This window comes from Apium graveolens, chromosome 4, assembly GCF_009905375.1.
Source record: "Apium graveolens cultivar Ventura chromosome 4, ASM990537v1, whole genome shotgun sequence".
Taxonomy (NCBI): Eukaryota; Viridiplantae; Streptophyta; class Magnoliopsida; order Apiales; family Apiaceae; genus Apium; species Apium graveolens.
The window spans coordinates 126,793,486-126,813,535 of NC_133650.1; the positions used below are offsets into that span (position 1 = coordinate 126,793,486).

Sequence of the window (20,050 nt, forward strand, 5' to 3'; positions counted from 1 at the left end):
GGCGAGTTGATAGAGGTCAGCATCTCGGGGGGTTGTCTAACAACAGGTGCATGCTTTTGACAGCGGTCACATTTCTTCACGTATTCTTTGGCATCAGCCATCATTTCAAGCAAATAAAAGCCTAAACGAGTTATCTTATGAGCCAAGGCCCCGCCCCCCAAGTGTTGTCCACAAATACCTTCATGCACTTCTTCAAGAGCCAAGCGTGCCTCATCGGGCCTGAGACACCTCAAGTAGGGAACCACGAAAGATCTTTTATAAAGAATCCCATCTATCAAAGAGTACCTTAGTGCTCGAACAGTTAACTTCCGTGCTTCAGTTGCATCGCTTGGCAACCAACCGGTCTGAATGTGAGCCTTGATGGGATCAATCCATGACGTCCCCAGGCCTATGGGAGCCACAAGCTTAACATCTATGCTTCGTGTCTTCAAAACACGGAAGTACACACTTCCTGAACTTTCTTCAATCTCAGATGAAGCAAACTTTGATAACGCATCTGCCTTAGCATTTTCTTCCCTTGGAATGTGCTCAACATGACATTCATTAAATTGGGTCATCACAGCCCTTACTAGGTGGACATATTTAGCCATCGTCTCATCCCTTGCCTCAAATTCTCCCTTTACCTGGGATATGACCAGCTTCGAGTCTCCACGGACCTTTAAGTTTTTGACTCTAAGTGTTCCAGCTAGGCCAAGGCCAGCTATCAGGGCTTCATATTCTGCCTCATTATTTGTGGTTAGAAAGTCTAGCTTCATAGCATACTCAATTAAGAACCCATCAGGGCTTTGCAAAACCAATCCTGCTCCACTGGAGTTCTTTTTTGATGCTCCATCAAAATAGAGAACCCAATATTCTTTATCATCCTTCTCTTTGCCCCCATTATCGACTCCCTTGTCTTGAGGTATGGCATCTTCCTGCCCCCCGACTTCTTGGTTGGGTATGGTACATTCCACCACGAAGTCAGCTAGTGCCTGGGCTTTTATTACCGTACGTGGCTTATACTTGAGATCGAACTCTCCCAGCTCTATTGCCCACTTAATCAATCTCCCACTTGCCTTGGGACTGTGAATGATATTTCTCAGGGGCTGATTTGTTAGCACCTCAATCTGGTGAGCCTGAAAATAAGGACGCAGCTTTCTCGAAGCCATTACCAAGGCTAAAGCGAATTTCTCAATAGCTGAATAACTCAACTCAGCACCATACAAAATTTTGCTGACATAGTATACGGGTTTCTGGACTTTCAATTCCTCCTTAACCAACACCGCGCTCAAGGCGCTCTCTGAAATAGCCAAGTACAAGAATAAAACTTCACTCAGAACTGGCTTGGCCAACAACGGGGCCTGGGCCATATACTTCTTTAACTCCTCAAATGCCTTCTGGTTTTCCTCACTCCATACAAAGTCCTTGATGTTCTTTAGTGACTTGAAGAATGACAAGCACTTGTCTCCTGACTTGGAGATGAATCGTCCTAGCGCAACAACCCTTCCTGTGAGCTTCTGAACATCCTTGACAGTTTTTGGTGGTTCCATGTCCAGGATCGCCTTTATTTTATCGGGGTTAGCCTCAATTCCCCTCTTTGAGACCATCAATCCCAAGAATTTTCCAGATCCTACTCCGAAAGCACACTTCGTAGGATTCAACATCATCTTGTGGTACCTCAGGACCTCAAAAGCTTCCTTCAAATGGGTTATATGATCAGTCTTTACTAGACTCTTGACTAACATGTCATCAACATAGACTTCCATAGTCTTACCAATAAGATCTTTAAAAATTTTGTTTACCAACCTTTGATAGGTGGCTCCTGCATTCTTGAGACCAAACGCCATAACAAGATAACAATAAACACCAAAGTCAGTGATAAATGATACCTTTGGAATGTCATCCTTATGCATTTTGATCTGGTTATATCCGCTAAATCCATCCATAAAACTCAGCATCTCATGTCCAGCAGTGGCATCAATCAAAGTATCAATTCTTGGCAGCGGAAAACAGTCTTTAGGGCATGCATCATTCAGATCAGTAAAGTCTATACACATCCTCCACTTTCCATTAGCCTTCCTTACCATTACAGGATTTGCTAACCACTCCGGAAATTGGATCTCCTCAATGAAACCAGCCTCTAAGAGCTTTTCTACTTCCTGTTTTATAGCCTCTTGTCTTTCCGGGGCAAAATTTCTTTTCTTTTGTTTCACTGTCTTCCGGCTTGGATCCACGTTTAGCTTGTGAGTAATTAACTCCGGGTCTATGCCTGGCATATCAGCTGTTGACCATGCAAACACATCACTATTTTCTTGCAAAAATTTCACTAACTTCCCTCTAAGGGGCTCCTCTAATGTGGCTCCAATGAAAGTCATCCTCTCGGGATTCTCGGGGTCTAAAGGAACCGAAACCAATTCTTCTGCTGGCCTTCCTCTATTCTCGTCATTTTCTCGAACATCCATATCTTCAATAGGAAGAACCTGCCCCCCGACTCCATCTGCCCTCAAAGAGGCCACATAACAGCTTCTAGCCATTTTTTTGATCTCCTCTCTCTTCTCCAATCCCGTTTCGGGTGGGAAACTTCATGACTGAATGGTAGGAAGAGGGGACTGCCTTGAAGGCATGTATCCATGTTCTCCCCATGATAGCTTTAAAAGTTGAACTAGCCTTTACCACCACGAAATCCAGCATCTGCATTGCTTGCCTTGGTTCCGTACCTATGGTGGTCGGCAATTTAATTATCCCTTCCACAGGACATTCTACTCCAGCAAATCCATATATCGGCATATCGGTTGGTGTCAACTGGGAGTCGTTATACCCCATCCTTAGAAAGGTGTTGTGGAGCAAGATATCCACAGAAGCACCATTATCCATAAGGACCCTCTTAACCGGGCTATTTCCTATTATCGGTGTTATGACCAGCGGGTCGTCATGGGGAAACTTCACACCCTCTAGGTCGGAATCATCAAAAGCCAATGTTACTTCTGTCATGGCCCTCTTCGGGGCTTCTCCAACAATATGCATAACTTCCCTAGTATATGCCTTTCTGGAATTTTTGGACAATCCAGCAGCAGTTGGACCTCCAAAGATCGTGTTTATCACAGGTTCTCGAGGGCGTCGCGGTCCTCCAAAAATTGCATTTATAACCGGCCCTCTAGGTTGGGGATTCCGCCCCTGATCGTCTTGGTCCCTCCTACGATCTTCAAAGTTCTTCCTTCTATTATTGTTTCTGTCCCCTCCATCTCCAGTATACTTGTTCAATCTTCCTTTTTGAATCAAATACTCAATTTCATCTTTCAATTGCCTACACTCATCGGTGTCATGGCCAACATCCTTATGAAACCTGCAATACTTGCTCTTATCTAGCTTGGCGGGATCATCCTTCAAGGGCTTAGGCCAGCGAATATCTCTATCTTTCTCAATCTCCATCAAAATCTGACTTCTAGGAGCATTCAGCTTAGCGTATTCAGTGAACTTTTGCCCAGGTCCTCCCTTCTTGGGGGTTGAATCAGGGTTTTGTTCGGTTCTAGGATATTTGTCCTTTGCAATATATTCTAAATCAGTTTTCCGCTTCTTACCTCCAGTGGGCTCATTACTTACTACAGTCTTCCTCATACTTTCTTCAACCTTGATATACTTCCCTGCCCTCTCTTGGAGCTGCAACATGCTTTCAGGGGGACATTTGGCCAAGGACATCTTAAAAAACTCGTCCCTAGTTCCTTGTTGCAGTGCTATCATGGCTACCTTATCATCAAGGTCCGGGACTTTTAAAGCCTCCTTTGTGAAACGATTCAGGTAATCTCTCAAGGATTCCTTAGCTCCCTGCACAAGACTCATAAGAGATGCTGAACTTTTCTCATGGACTCTTCCACTGATGAATTGCTTAATAAAAGCCTGACTTAATTCTCTGAACGATCCAATAGAGTTTGGGGGCAGGTAACTGTACCATCTTTGAGCCATACCCGACAGGGTTTGAGGGAAGGCCCGCCACTTTATAGCATCATTCACGGGTTGCAGCAGCAGTGCATTAGAGAATGTCCTAACATGATTAGCGGGGTCTCCCGTGCCATCATAGGTTTTGATAGTGGGCATCTTGAACTTCCTTGAGATATGGGCATTCATTATCTCTTCTGTGAAGGGTGGAGTTGGATCATCAGGATCTCCAAGGGGAAGGAGATTGCTTGGATCAGTTCTTGGGACTACAGCCCTTCTTCGTACCGGACCATCCAGGTCTATGACAGGAGGAGGATTTCTCCCCCTAGGAGGTATCTGGGGTCTGGTGGCCTGGTGAGCCTCCAAATCACGCCTCAGCCTTTGGATTTCAGCCTCATGAGCCCTGATCCTTTCCTGCACTTCTTGGGGATTCACCCCTGGGGTGCTTTGAGGGCGTTGCCTTCCATCGGCCATTGGCTCTTTTCCAGGATGCCTCCTTCTCGGAGCCACTTCATCATCCGAAGATTCGGAATCTCTCTCAGTGTAAGGACCAGAAAATTCCCGATCCTCGGGGATAGGAGCCAAACCTCGTATATAGGGGGCGACTGCCCTCGTGCTTCGCTTCGCCCAGCATATCCACTTCCTCCAACCTCAGGGTGAAGGGGCATCCCATAAGGGGGGTTAGTAGTAACAATAGTTGAATATTCATACCCGACGGGTTGAGAATTCACAGGTATATGTACTTGTTGAACTTGAGGATTCGTACCTTGAATAGTCGAGGGGGTTGTCCCTTGTGGCTGAGGTTGAGTTGCCCCTATCTGGGCTTCCCCCTGAGTAGATGCATAAGTTGAATGGGGAGGAACCTCCACGGTTGACGAAATCACCTGGGTTGTCTCTGATGGTGTTCCTTCCTCTAGAGCTCTAATTGTTCTCCGTGTTCTCGCCATGGTTGTTGTTGTGCTTTCCCACAGACGGCGCCAAATGTTATGGATAAAAAACTAAGGTTATTATTTGCTGTATTTATTACTAAGATTCGGGAGCTCAAGGCCTTTAATGGCTACTCTCGTGTTTTGTAGCTTAATTCTGCCTTTACGAGATGCCTACGTATCTCTGTGAATTAGAGAATCAAGCCAAAAAATGTAGTTCTGATGTGTGGGGTGAGGTCCCTTATATAGATGTTGGGAGTCCTTGAATTGGACTTGGTATAGGAGACTTGGTGGGCAAGTCTCATAATTAGAATGGACTTTGGAGTCCTAGATAGTAGGAAACTGATTCCTTATCCTTTTAGGTCCCCTTGAGGCTAATCTGTAAGGATTTATATCCTTATCGGGACTCTTCTCAATAGCTGATTTTTCCCTTATTAATTAATTACGAAATTAATTAATAATTAGGGTTTTTGGGCCTTCTTTATTTCATCAGGCCTGATCTGGTCCATCAGGCCTGATCAGCATGTTAACCTTTCTGGTCTGAATGTCATACATCTTCTTATTGGGCCCAGCAGCCCATACCTTGTATAATTAATGCAATATTTAATTATACGATCAGGATTTATTTATCCCTATCAGGATTGAATAGTCACAGAACATTCATATCACTATCAGAGTTTAGAAATTCACATCAGAGAACAATCAGAACTAAAGCAATTTTCAATTTAAGCACATAATACACAAAGATAGTAATATCTGTAAATACTGATCATAAAGTCTAATGTATCAGAACATAAACTAAGCAGATTTAGAGAAAGAACATGAAACCATTCCAAGTTCATTTATCAATCTTGTAAAAGTAGCTTCACACAGTGGTTTTGTGAAGAAATGTGCTAGTTGTTGATCTGTTGGAACAAAATGCAATTCCACTGTACCTTCATCCACATGTTCCCTAATAAAGTGGTACCTAATGCTGATGTGCTTTATCATTGAGTGTTGAACTGGATTACCTGTCATAGCAATAACACTTTGATTATCACAATAAATAGGGATTTTAAAGTATGTTAACCCATAATCCAGTAACTGATTCTTCATCCAAAGAATCTGTGCACAACAGCTTCCTGCAGCAATGTACTCTGCTTCTGCAGTTGATGTGGAAATTGACTTTTGTTTCTTGCTATACCAAGAAACTAATCTGCCTCCAAGAAATTGGCATCTTTCACTTGTACTTTTCCTGTCAATTTTGCATCCTGCAAAATCTGCATCTGAGTAACCTATTAGCTTAAAGTCTGATTCTCTAGGATACCATAATCTCAGATCAGCTGTACCCTTAAGGTACTTGAAAATTCTTTTCACATCTGTTAAGTGAGGTTCTCTTGGATCTGCTTGAAATCTTGCACAAAGACAGGTAACATACATGATATCAGGTCTACTTGCAGTTAGATAGAGTAAGGAGCCAATCATACCTCTGTAATCAGTAATGTCTACTGATGTACCAGTATCCTTATCCAATTTTGTTGCAGTGGCCATGGGAGTGGATGCACTTGAACAATCTTACATTCCAAATTTCTTCAGCAAATTTCTGGTGTACTTGGATTGACAAATAAAAGTGTCTTCTTCATTCTGCTTGACTTGAAGACCCAGAAAATAGCTAAGTTCCCCCATCATACTCATTTGATATCTTGACTGCATCAGTTTGGCAAACTTCTTGCAAAGTCTGTCATTTGTAGAACCAAAAATGATATCATCAACATATATTTGCACCAAAAGTAAGTCCTTTCCATGGTTGAGGTAGAACAGTGTTTTGTCAATAGTTCCTCTGTTAATTCTACTTTCCAGAAGAAACTGAGCTAAAGTCTCATACCATGCTCTTGGAGCTTGCTTAAGGCCATAAAGTGCTTTATCAAGCCTGTAAACATGATTTGGAAATTTGGAATCTACAAAGCCTGCAGGTTGTTCAACATATACTTCTTCTTCCAATTCTCCATTGAAAAAAGCACTTTTCACATCCATTTGAAAGACAGTAAACTTTTTGTGAGCAACATAAGCCAAAAATATCCTTATGGCTTCCAATCTAGCAACTGGTACAAATGTTTCATCATAATCAATTCCCTCATGTTGAGAATATCCTTTTGCAACCAGCCTTGCTTTATTCCTTGTAATTATGCCATCACTGTCAGTTTTGTTTCTGAACACCCATTTTGTACCAACAACAGATATGTTCTTTGGTCTTGGCACTAGGGTCCAGACTTTGTTTCTTTCAAATTCATTTAACTCTTCCTGCATTGCTTGCACCCAATCAGCATCTTGAAGAGCTTCTTCCACTTTCTTTGGTTCATTCTGAGAAAGAAAAGAATTATAAAGACATTTATTTGATGTAGTTTTTCTGCATCTGCATCAGGATTTCCAATAATTAAGTCAGGTGTATGTGATTTAGTCCACTTTCTTGCAGATGGAAGGTTTTCTCTAGAACTGGATGTTCCCCCATGATCCATGCTATCTTCATCAACATTTTCTGATGCTCCCCTTAAAATTATGCTCTCTGAGTTGGATCCTTCAGAATTTGAGTTTCCAGAATTATCAGAACTTGGCTTATCAGAACTTGATGAATCAGAACTTGAAGAGCCAGTTGTAGGTTTTGATGCTTCTTGAGATGTGGTTGTATCTTCAGTATGCTCCCCCTGCACAGGTGCATCTTCCTTTGGCATAGTCACCACAGTTTCAATAATATCAGAGTTTAATCCATCAGAGTTTGCAGTATCAGGATTTAGACTGTCAGGATTTACATTATTTGAATTTAAATCTTCATTTTCAAATCTCAGCTGATCATGATCATTGAAATCTTCAAGTCCAGTAATCTTCTTATCATCAAAAGAGACATTGATAGATTCCATGACAACCCTTGTTCTTAAATTGTAGACTCTGAAGGCTTTTGTAGAAAGAGGATATCCAACAAAAATTCCTTCATCAGCTTTTAGATCAAATTTGGATAGCTGTTCAGGATGAGTCTTAAAAACAAAACACTTGCATCCAAATACATGAAAATACTTCAGATTTTGCTTCTTTTTCTTCACCATCTCATATGGTGTCTTTCCATGCTTGTTAATGAGTGTTGCATTCTGAGTAAAACAAGCAGTCTGCACAGCTTCAGCCCAAAAATTGGTTGGTAGCTTTGCTTCATCAAGCATAGTTCGTGCAGCTTCAATAAGAGTTCTATTCTTTCTTTCAACAACTCCATTTTGCTGTAGAATTCCAGGAGCAGAAAATTCCTGTTTGATTCCATGGTCTTTGCAGAACTCTTCCATAATCAAATTCTTGAACTCAGTGCCATTATCACTTTTGATGATCTTCACATAATCTTTGACCAATTTATCCAGTTGCTTGACATGATCAATCAGAATAGATGCAGTTTCACTTTTTGTGTGCAAGAAATACACCCATGTGTATCTTGTGAACTCATCCACTATAACCATAGCATATTTCTTCTTTGAAATAGACATGACATTGACTGGACCAAATAGATCAACATGTAGTGGGTGATAAGGCTCAAGAATTGAGGATTCAGTCTTGCTCTTGAATGAAGATTTTCTTTGTTTTGCCTTCTGACATGAATCACAAAGGCCATCAAGAGCAAATACTGATTTTGGCAAACCTCTCACAAGATCTTTCTTGACTAGTTCATTTATATTGTTTAAATTTAAATGAGAGAGTTTCTTGTGCCAATTCCATCTTTTTTCAATTGATGCTCTACTTAACAGACAGATTGCAGAACCATCAGTACTTGTTGAAAGCTTGGCTTCATAAATATTACCATATCTGTATCCTTTCAGAACAACTTTGCCTGTAGATTTACTTACAACTTCACAGTGTTCTTCAAAGAAATCCACATGATAACCTCTGTCACAGATTTAACTAACACTCAGCAGATTGTGTTTAAGTCCTGAGACTAGAGCTACTTTTTCAATGATGACATTCCCCAGATTGATATTGCCATATCCCAAGGTTTTTCCAATGTTGCCATCTCCATAAGAAACACTTGGGCCAGCTTTCTCCACAAAGTCTGATAGCAGGGCTTTATTTCCAGTCATATGTCCTGAACATCCACTGTCCAGAACTAGGATATTTTTCCTGTTGCCCTGCAATTACAAAGACCATTAATGATTAGTTTTAAGGACCCAGACTTGTTTGGATCCTTTGGCCTTATTAAGTTTGTTAACATTTGCAGCGGATTTAGCATCAGAGTTTATGTTAACATTTTTCTTATCAGCATTTACACTAACAGACTTTGTATCAGAACTTACACTAAAAGGAACAATGCTAACTTTCTTTAAAGAAGGTTTTATTTGATAATAATCATAGTACAAACTATGATATTCCTTACAAGTATAAAGGGAATGCCATAAACTACACAATGAAAACAAGGATTTTGTGGCTTATATCTAACATACTGACTCATAACTCCTGACTTTGAAGGTAAGGAGTTTATGTTCTTATTTTTCCTGCAAAAAGAAGCCAGATGGTTAGAATTTCCACAGTCATGACATATTTTTATAGGAGCATTAGGAATAGGCTTATAATCATTACTTTTATTCACACCTTCCTTTCCATTCCTATTTTTCCTAGGTGACTTTACCTTGTTTACATTCTAAACATCTTTCAGCTTATGCTTAAGCTGCTTCTTTGTCATTAAGCCTATGTTTACTTTAATTGGCTTACCCTGTTTTGGTTTGTTAGAAGTTAACTTCTCTTTAACTTCTGATTTATCAGTATCAGACTTTATAGCTACAAACTTAACAGGTTTTACCTTTGGCTTTTGTTTAACAACTATAGGCTCAATTTCTACAATTCCTTTATCATTCTTATCATCTCCATAACCTAAGCCCTCTTTCCAGTTTCCACTACTTAACAAATTCTGAGTTGTTCTACCAGAGTTAGTCCAAGTTCTTATAATCTCTCTTTCCTTTTCTAACTCAGTTTTTAGAGATTCATTCATTTTAAGTACTTCATCCCTAACATAGAAAGCATCATCTCTATCTTTCTGAGTTTGATGGAATATGACTAACTCTCTTTCTAAATAATCATTCCTCTTTTTACAGGCAAGATTTTCAGAAGTTAATCTTTCACATGTTCAAGTTTGATCTGTATAACTAATGAACATGGTTTTAAGATATCTTCTCAACTCATTAATATCATCACTATGAAAGGCATAAGTAGTTTGAGGTACCTTTAACTCAGCAGCATCAGAACTGCTATCAGCATTTGCCATCAGGGCATAGTTCTCCTCACTTTCAGAATCTGAAGTGTCTGTCCAGCTTTTCTTCTTTGTGATAAGAGCCTTGTCTTTGTCACTCTTCACTTTCTTGCAATCAGGAGATATGTGGCCTTTCTCACCACAATTGTAGCATTTGACATTTGTGTAATCTCCTCTGTCAGATTTTCCTCCTTTGCCTTCAGATTTTCTGAAACTCTTCTTATCAGAACTTGCACCTTTCCTGGAAAATTTCTTTCCCTTCCTAAATTTTTTGTATGCAATCCTTGTGATTCCTTTCACCATAAGAGCACACAGCTTCATCATCTCTTCATCAGCATACATCTCAGGCAAGCTTTCAGTTTCTGAGTCATCATCACTATCAGAACTTGATGACTTAGTATTAGACTTTGTGACGAGAGCTTTTCCCTTACCTTTCCTTGAGGTAGCTGCTTTGGGAGATTCCTCCTCAGCCTTAAGAGCAACTATCCCTGACTTTCCTCCTTTCCTCTTGCTTCTTTGTTCCATCTCAAGTTCATAAGTCTTGAGCATCCTATAAATTTCATCGAGGGTTGTTTCTTCAAGATTATAGTTGTCTCTTATAGTGGTGGCCTTCAAATCCCATCTTTCAGGAAGTGCTAACAGAAATTTAAGATTTGAATCCTTAAGATCATATTCCTTGTCAACTAGTGACAAATCATTCAAGAGTTTGACAAATCTGTCATATAAACCAGTTAATGACTCATCAGACTTTGAGTCAAAGTGTTCATACTCTTGAGTGAGTATTGTCTTCCTGTTCTTGTTAATTGATTCGGTTCCCTGGCATCTTGTTTCCAAGGCTTCCCATATCTCCTTTGCAGTCTTACAATTAATTACCCTGTTTGACATGATATTATCAATGGCACTATGCAGCAAGTGTCGTACCTTAGCATCCTTAGCAATTGAAGAGATATCTTCAGCAGTGTAATCACTCTTCTCCTTTGGTACAGACTTTGCTGGTTGACCTGCAACTACAACAGCGAGTTTGGTTGGCTTGTGTGGTCCTTCATTGATTCTGTCAAGGTATTCTGGATCAGTAGCTTCCAGAAACATAGACATCCTCACCTTCCATATGGAATATTCAGATGGTTTCAGTATGGGAACTCTAATAGTCTCATATCGACTATGGATTTGAGTCTTTGGAGGTTCTTCAGTTTTGGTGGGCTTGGTTGGAGTTTCTTCTTCAGACATGATTGTTTTTGGATCTTAAACTGTTTGTGTGTTAACAGATCTGCTCTGATACCACTTGTTAGGTCACACACACTGTAGAAGGGGGTTAAATACAGTGTTTATCACAATCAAATCAAATTAAAGAACTCAAGTAACAGAAAATAGACTTTATTCAATATAATAAACTCTGTTACAATATGGAACTGTCCTCTCTCATTGATGAACAAATATCACGAGAGCTGCTAGGATTACAATGAATATTATTCTCGATAATGATAACACCTGTAGTGTAAACCCTATGTCTGTGTTTATATACTACCCAGTTACAAGATAATCGCTAATTGATATGAAATATAATTCTGCTTCCTAAAATATATCAATAAGATATATTTTCTTCCAAGTATTCTATTCTTCATAGAATTCCTTCTTTATGCATATCTCTTCTTGCGTTTGTCTTGATCTTCTTTCCTTTCAATCAACCGCCTTCCTTATCTGAAAGTCTCCTTAAGTCCTGATATTATCTCCTGATAAATATCTCCTGATAACTTAAGTTCTGACAACTTAAGTTCTGATATCTTAAGTACTGACTTCAGTATAAGTGTTGATTTCCATTTAAGTACTGATTTGTCCTGTTTAAGTAAGACCTGAAAAACTAAACACAAATCATATTAGACATGACATTATCAAATATATCTAACAGATCCCCAATAGAATAACCAAACCAATCAACAAGCAATATCTCAACAAATGCAGTTATTCGCATAAAGATCAATCAAACCCCATAAATCAATCTACTAACCAGAGACGTGTGTGTGTGCAACTGCTTACAGATATACTATCGCCACTAGATCAATTATCATGACTCACTACTCATCAAAACAATCGCAAGGTTATAAATAGAATAAAAGCTAGACTCAAAATAACTTTTAACACTTCAATTCTTATATCGAAGTTTTACATGGATTCACGCTTTTATTCTCAACAAAACAGCACTACTATGCTTATTTGACCGTGCAATGAGTGAGGTCCACAAAAGACTTATACAATAGTACCCATGTAGCGAGCATTAGGTTAGCGGATCCCAGACTATAAAAAGCCTTAGGTCACTAGACACAAAGTCCCCTAAGAACTTAATAACTCGAGTACTAAAGAGCCCACTCGTGATCAATTATACATAACACTTTTTTCTTTTTTTTCTTTTCTTTTTTTCAATAATTTCTGATGAGTGCGTTTCCCTCCATCTCATTCAACCTTAGACTACTCTTATAAATATGAACCGGCTACTAGCCATTTGACACCTAGCCAACACAACTAGCAATGAAATCCAATGTTCTCCAATTTTTAAATATCCATGCTAATTTATTATTAAGAGTCCTAAATTCTAAATATAAACAAGCGATTAAACCTCCACAAACAAACAAACCATGACCATGATCTAAAACTTTAGCAACCTATAAGAGTTACTAAAATACAGTTATCTTTAGCATGCAAATCAATTCGATAAGACTTAATATCACTAAATACGACATCATTACACTAGCATCAATATCTCAAGTCAACCGAATAAATTATCTAAGGGATCATGTTATTATGCAAATGCATGAAACTACATGAACAACCTATCATAAAAACTACCAAAAAAACTACATGGCAAAAATTCAACTATATGAACTAACTATCATGAATATGCAAACTATATGTGACTCATACAAAACATATTCCTTCAACTACTACCCCCAAACTTAAAATATTCACTGTCATCAGTGAAGGTAAGGAATCAGACATACCTACTCTGAATCAGGATCAGACATACCTACTCTGAATCAAGATCATCACCCTCAACGGGTGGAGTGTCAGGCATTTCTGGAGGTGGATACACGGAGTTCTCACCAAATACTGGCCACTGGATGTCAACACCGGTGGCTCTGAATGCAGTCCCAAGTGCCTGGGTGAGATCATGTACAAACATGTTATAGATGTCATGCATAACATCCATCCTCCTCGCTAGATGCCTATAGTGCGTCGAACTCAAACCAGCTCCAACCCCAGCTCCTGCCTCCTCTTACTCCTGCTGTGATGGACCAGCATCCTCTCCCAACTGAGCTCCCAATGCTGCCTTTCTTGCCTGCTGCGTCCCACCATTAAAAGTCTGATCTGCTGGTCTACCACCTGACAGATGATCATATGAATAACCAAGCCCCTTAGGATCGGGCTTGCCACCATACCACCCAGTCATGTTCAATAGCGTAGAATTATCGATAGGAGCACTGGGAAGCTGAAGCTGCTCATGTACGGGCCAATGAACACCAACTTCCATGCACAACTTCGTCACAACAGACGCATAGGGTATAGAACCCGTAGTACCTCCTCTTAAGAATCTCAAAATCTCCTGATATATAACCATCCCCAAATCAATGTAATCGCCTTGAAGAATACCCCAAAGCAGACGAGCACGCTCCATAGTAATCTCATGCACATATGATGATGGCATGATGTTAGCACAAATAAACGAGTTTCAAGCCCGTGCAAACCTGTTCATGCATGACGCAGGGAACGTAGAGTAATCAGTTGTGCCCCTCTTGAACTTTCAGTGAGTCTCGGGAACACAAAGAGTAGCAACGATCAGATCCAGATTAAATTCCTCTGGAGTCTTATCATTCCAAGTGTCCTAACTGGGCTTCCTCGTGGGCTGCTCAATCACCCTCCTTATCGCATCAGCACTATAATCCACAGTCATCCCTCTAACCACCATGACGCCATTCTTCTCCGCCTTCGCATTAGCATAGAACTCTCGCACAACACTCATGGGAACAACAGCGGGAGCCTCGCAAAAAGGAACCCAGCCCATCTCCAGAATCATCTCCAACAACTTACCGTCCTTCCCTGATTGCAGAAAATCTTGCTTCTTTGCAATAGGCTTCAAGAGAAGCCTCGTGTACTCCTCTTCATCCTCAGGAGTAGAAAACCTTGGCCTCACACCACCCGCAGATGATGAATCGGTGGTGTTGCTGCTTACTTGAGTCCTTTGTCTCTTGGGTGCCATTGGGATTTAATAAGAGAGAATATAAGCTAAGTGTTTGAGAGAGATTAGTGTTTGAGAATTTGTGACGTGGTGGAGACGTTTGTGTATAAGTGTGTGTATATAATATATATATATAGGTGGAGAAAAGAATTAGATATGGCATAGAAGTGGGAATTGATTATGGGAATCGGGGGAATAATGGGTTTCATTTGGAGAGGGAAATTTGGAATGAGAAAGAGTAAAATTCGGGTAGAAATTAATTTTGTAGTAAAAATCCCGATTTTCTCTTCATAAACAGCTGTTAATTATTTTTCTGAGTTAGGACCCCGGCGCGGCCGCGCGTTAGATTAGCGCGGGCGCACTCACCTTCTGCCCAATCGGCGCGGTCGCGCGCTAGATCAGCGCGGATGTGCTTACCTTCTGGAAAAATAGCGCGGCCGCGCGCTAGATCAGAGCGGGCACGCTTGGCTACTGAAGTTGGCCCTGAATTTTTTCTTTTTTAGATTTTTTTATATTTTTTTTTCTTGCTTCCTCTACCTACTAATACATAACAAACTTGGGTTGCCTCCCAAGAAGCGCTTGTTTTACATCGTTAGCTCGATGTAGAAACTTGAGATTAAATGGACAACAAAATGGCACTAACCACCTCGCGGTTTGCCGTGTCACGCTAGTAATGCTTCAATCTCTGACCATTGACTTTGAATGCTTGGCCCGGATTACTCTCAAAAATTTCCACCGCTCCATGTGGAAACACGGTTTTGATTATGAAGGGCCCTGACCACCTTGACTTCAACTTTCCAGGAAAAAGACGGAGACGAGAGTTAAACAAAAGAACCTGTTGCCCCGACACAAATGATTTGAGTACTAGACCCCTATCATGCCACCTCTTGACTTTCTCCTTATACATTTTGTTATTCTCATAAGCTTGAAGTCGAAACTCATCGAGTTCATTTAATTGAAGCATCCTTTTCTTTCCAGTTGCATCCAAGTCAAGATTCAACTTCTTTAAAGTTCAATATGCCTTATGCTCAAGATCCACAAGCAAATGACACCCCTTACCATAAACCAACTGGAACGGCAACATTCCCAACGGAGTCTTGTATATTTTTCTATACGCCCAAACAACTTCATCAAGCTTCAAAGACCAATCTTTTCTCGATGGACACACAACTTTCTCCAAGATGCGCTTGATCTCTCTGTTAGACACCACAGCTTGACCATTTGTCTGTGAATGATAAGCCGTAGCAATGTGATGATTCACATTATACCTTTGTATCATAGCAGTGAACTTGCAATTGCAAAAATTCGACCCCCCATCACTGATTATGACTGTTGGAGTTCCAAACCTTGTGAATATCTGCTTGTGAAGAAAATTAAGCACTACTTTCGTATCGTTCGTTGGCAACGCCTTAACTTCAACCCATTTCGACACATAATCAACCGCCAATAAGATATATTGATTGTTACAAGATGAGACAAATGGCCCCATGTAGTCAATTCCCCAAACATCGAAGACTTCAACCTCGAGAAGCACATTAAAAGGCATCTTATCCCTCTTAGACATATTACCCATACGTTGACATCGATCATATTTCAAAACAAACTGATGAGCATCTTTAAACAAGGTTGGCCAAAAGAAACCTGCTTGAAGAATGCGATCTGCTGTCTTTTCTCCACCATAGTGTCCTCCATAAGCCGTTTAGTGGCAATCTCTCAAGATCCCCCCCCCCCCCGTTTCGTTGTAAGGAATACATCTCCTGATGATTTGGTCAGCTCTTTGTTGAAAAAGAAATGGCTCATCCCACATATACCAGTTCACTTCATGCAGAAACTTCTTCCTTTGAGCGTATGATAAGTCGGGAGGCATGATATTACTCACAAGGTAGTTCACAATGTCTGCAAACCGCGGTTCTTCCTCTTGCACTCCAAACAGCTGCTCATCGGGAAAAGACTCATTTATCAATATCTTGTCCAGTGAAGTACCATAAGGGTTTTCTAATCGAGATAGATGATCAGCAACTTGATTTTTAGTCCCCTTTCTGTCCTTGATCTCTAATTCAAATTCTTGAAGCAAAAGAACCCGTATGATCAATCTAGGCTTCGAATCCTTCTTCGAGACGAGATAACGAATTGCAGCGTGATCAGTGAAAACTATCACTTTAGTCCCAAGTAGATAAGATCGAAATTTCTCAAAACCATAGATAATAGCCAAGAGTTCTTTTTCCATAGTAGTATAATTCAGTTGAGCACCATTTAGGGTCTTACTAGCGTAGTAGACCACATGAAATATGTTGTTCTTTCTCTGCCCAAGAACTGCTCCAACTGCATAGTCACTTGCATCGCACATCATCTCAAAAGGTTCATTCCAATCAGGTACAGTTATGACAGGTGACGTGATTAAACTCTTTTTTAGTGTCTCAAAAGCTGCAAGGCACTCGTCATCAAACTTTGAAGGGACATCTTTCTCTAGCAAACTACACAATGGCTTCAAAATTTTAGAGAAGTCCATGATGAAACGCCTATATAAACCCGCATGACCAAGAAAACTGCGAATTACCTTAACAGAAATTGGTGGAGGAAGATTTTTAATGAACCCCACCTTGGCTTTGTCCACCTCAAGACCCTTACTAGAAACCTTGTGCCCAATAATAATGCCCTGTCGCGCCATAAAGTGACATTTTTCCCAATTGAGAACCAGATTGGTCTCAACACACCTCTTGAGAACATTTCCAAGATTCTGCAAGCATTCATCAAATGAATCGCCAAATACTGAGAAGTCGACCATGAACACCTTCACATTCTGGCCAATCATATCAGAAAAGATGGCCATCATACATCTCTGAAATATGGCTGGTGCACCACACAGACCAAAAGAAACTCGTCTGAAGGAGAAAGTACCAAATGGACAAGTGAAGGTAGTCTTTTCCTGATCTTCTGGAGTGATACAAATCTGATTATAACCCGAATAGCCATCCAGAAGACAGTAGTACTCGTGACCAGCCAATCGGTCAAGCAATTGGTCAATAAAAGGCATAGGGAAGTGATCCTTCCTAGTCGCCTTGTTAGCTTCCTGTAGTCCATACAAACTCTCCATCCCGTGACTGTACGAGTAGCGATGAGCTCATTCTTCTCATTAGCAACAATTATGATACCTCCTTTCTTCGGTACACACTGAACTGGACTCACCCAAGAACTGTCAGAAATGGGATAAATAATCCTTGTATCCAGCCACTTAAGAATTTCCTTCTTCACTACATCCTTCATGATTGGATTAAGTCTTCTTTGCTGCTCAACCGTAGGCTTGCTACCTTCTTCTAGCATAATTTTATGCATGCAATAAGAAGGGCTGATTCCCTTAATATCTGTTATAGTCCATCCAATTGCCGAATTGAACTCTCTTAGAATCCTCAAAAGCTTCTCCTCATCGCTACCTGAAAGGTCAGATGCAATAATCATAGGCAGAGTAGATGCATCACCTAAAAAAGCATACCTCAAATGTTCAGGTAAAGGCTTAAGCTCAAGAGTAGGAGCTTCCTCAATAGATGGCTTGAGGCATTTAGGAGCTTTGTTTAATTCCTCCATTCAAAGAGATTCAAAAGGCATATCAATCTTCCTCTTCCAGGATGAAGCATTTAGATATTGCAATTGCTCTTCACCTTCGTCATCTTCATTGTCTGAATTCCCCAAAAAGGCCTTCTCTAAGGCATCAGACCTTAGCAATTGATCAAGTTCTGAAGTAACCACAGAATCGACCAACTCCACTTTTAAGCACTCCTCATTTTCCGTAGGAAATTTCATTGCATTGAACACATTAAAAGTTACATCTAGATCCAACACTCGTATTGTAAGCTCACCCTTCTGCACATCTATCAAGGTTCGGCCAGTCGCCAAGAAAGGTCTTTCCAAAATTATGGGAATCTTCTTATCCTCCTCGAAATCAAGAATTACGAAATCAGCAGGGAAATTACGAAATCAGCAGGGAAGATGAGTTTATCAACCTTCACCAAGAGATCCTCCACAATACCTCGCGGATATGTAATAAAACGGTCGGCCAGCTACAAAGTCATATAAGTCAGTTTTGGATCAGGCAAATTCAACCTCTTGAAGATTGACAAAGGCATCAGATTGATGCTAGCTCCCAAGTCACATAAGCATCTGTCAAAAGACACTTTTCCAATAGTGCATGGAATAATGAAGCTTCCATGATCTTTAAGCTTTAGAGGCAACTTCTGTTGCAGCACAACACTGCATTCCTCAGTGAGAGCGATAGTCTCTAAATCATCTAGCTTCACTTTCTGAGAGAGAATACCTTTCATAAACTTTACGTAATTAGGCATCTGCTCAAGAGCCTCAGCAAAAGGTATGTTGATATAAAGTTTCTTGAACACCTCCAAAAACTTCTCAAATTGCTTATCCAGCTTTTTCTTCTGTAGCCGCTTACGAAAAGGCGGTGGCGGATAGATCTGTTTCTCCCCTGTATTACCCTCAGGAGGAGTGTGCTCAACAGTAGTCTTCCTTGGTTCCACTTCTGTTTCCTGTTACTCTACTTCTTTTTCAGCCCCAGCTTCTTCAGTCGAAATTTGAGATTATTCGGGATTCGTGACATTTCTAGACCTCAAAGTGATTGCCTTCACCTGCTCCTTAGCTTCCCTCTTTCCTGGTACTTCAGTGTCACTAGGTAGTGTACCCGATTGATGATTTAGTAAGGCATTGATAATTTGTCCAATTTGATTCTCCAAGGTCTTGATAGAAACAGCTTGGCTCTTGCACATAAGCTTCAACTCCTCTAATTCAGATTTTTCATTAGCTTGTTACAGCTGATGAAATTACTTCTTTGGTGCATATTGCGGTTGCTGAAAACCAGGGGGGTTGTACTGCTTAGCTGGGTACTGCTGATAAGGCTGTTGAACCACATTCTGAGCGTTGCTCCAGCTGAAATTAGGATGATTGTAATTGTTAGCATGGTAGGTGGCTGGCACAGGTTATTGCGATCGCTGAAAGTTGCTAACGAACTAAGCTGATTTACTAGAAATAGCACACTGATCAGTCTCAATAGCACCAGCACAAAGCTCACAGACACTAGTGATTTGATTAACTCCATAATTAGTCAAAGTGTCCACCTTCATCGTCAAAGCCTTAAGTTGGGCAGCTATAGCAGTTGTTGCATCCAACTCCAGAATTCCTGCTATTTTTCCTTGAGTCAGTCTCTGGGAAGATTCTGGTATTCATTAGCAGCCATCAGTTCAATCAATTCATAAGCTTCATTGTAGCTCTTAGCCCACAAGGCTCCTCCTGATGCTGCATCGAGCATGGGTCTAGAAGTAGCACCCAATCTATTATAGAACAAGTTTATAATCATCCAATCAGGCATGTCGTGGTGTGTGGGCACTTCCTTAGCATCTCCTTATATTGATCCCAAGCCTCACACAGAGATTCACCAGTTTGTTGAGCAAACTGAGTAAGAGCAGTCCTGATTGTAGCAGTCTTCGCCATAGGAAAGAATTTAGTGAGAAACTTTTGAGCAAGATCCTCCTATGTGGTGATAGGCCCTGGTGGTAGAGAATGTAACCAGCACTTTGCTTTATCCCTCATAGAGAATGGGAAGAGTAGCAGCTTGATAGCATCTTCAATCACACCATTGAACTTGAAAGTGTCGCAGATCTCAATGAAATCCCTGATGTGCATGTTGGGGTCTTCAGTAGGAGAACCCCCAAACTGAACTGAGTTATGTAT

At 40.6% G+C, this 20,050-nt stretch overlaps 1 non-coding gene across 1 annotated transcript; it reads left to right on the plus strand.

Moving 5' to 3' along the window:
• The first annotated feature begins 19,686 nt into the window (after positions 1-19,686).
• LOC141722447 (small nucleolar RNA R71) lies at positions 19,687-19,795 on the plus strand. Its single transcript, XR_012575465.1, has one exon. It is a non-coding gene; the product is annotated as a small nucleolar RNA R71 (small nucleolar RNA).
• The last annotated feature ends 255 nt before the right edge of the window (positions 19,796-20,050 follow it).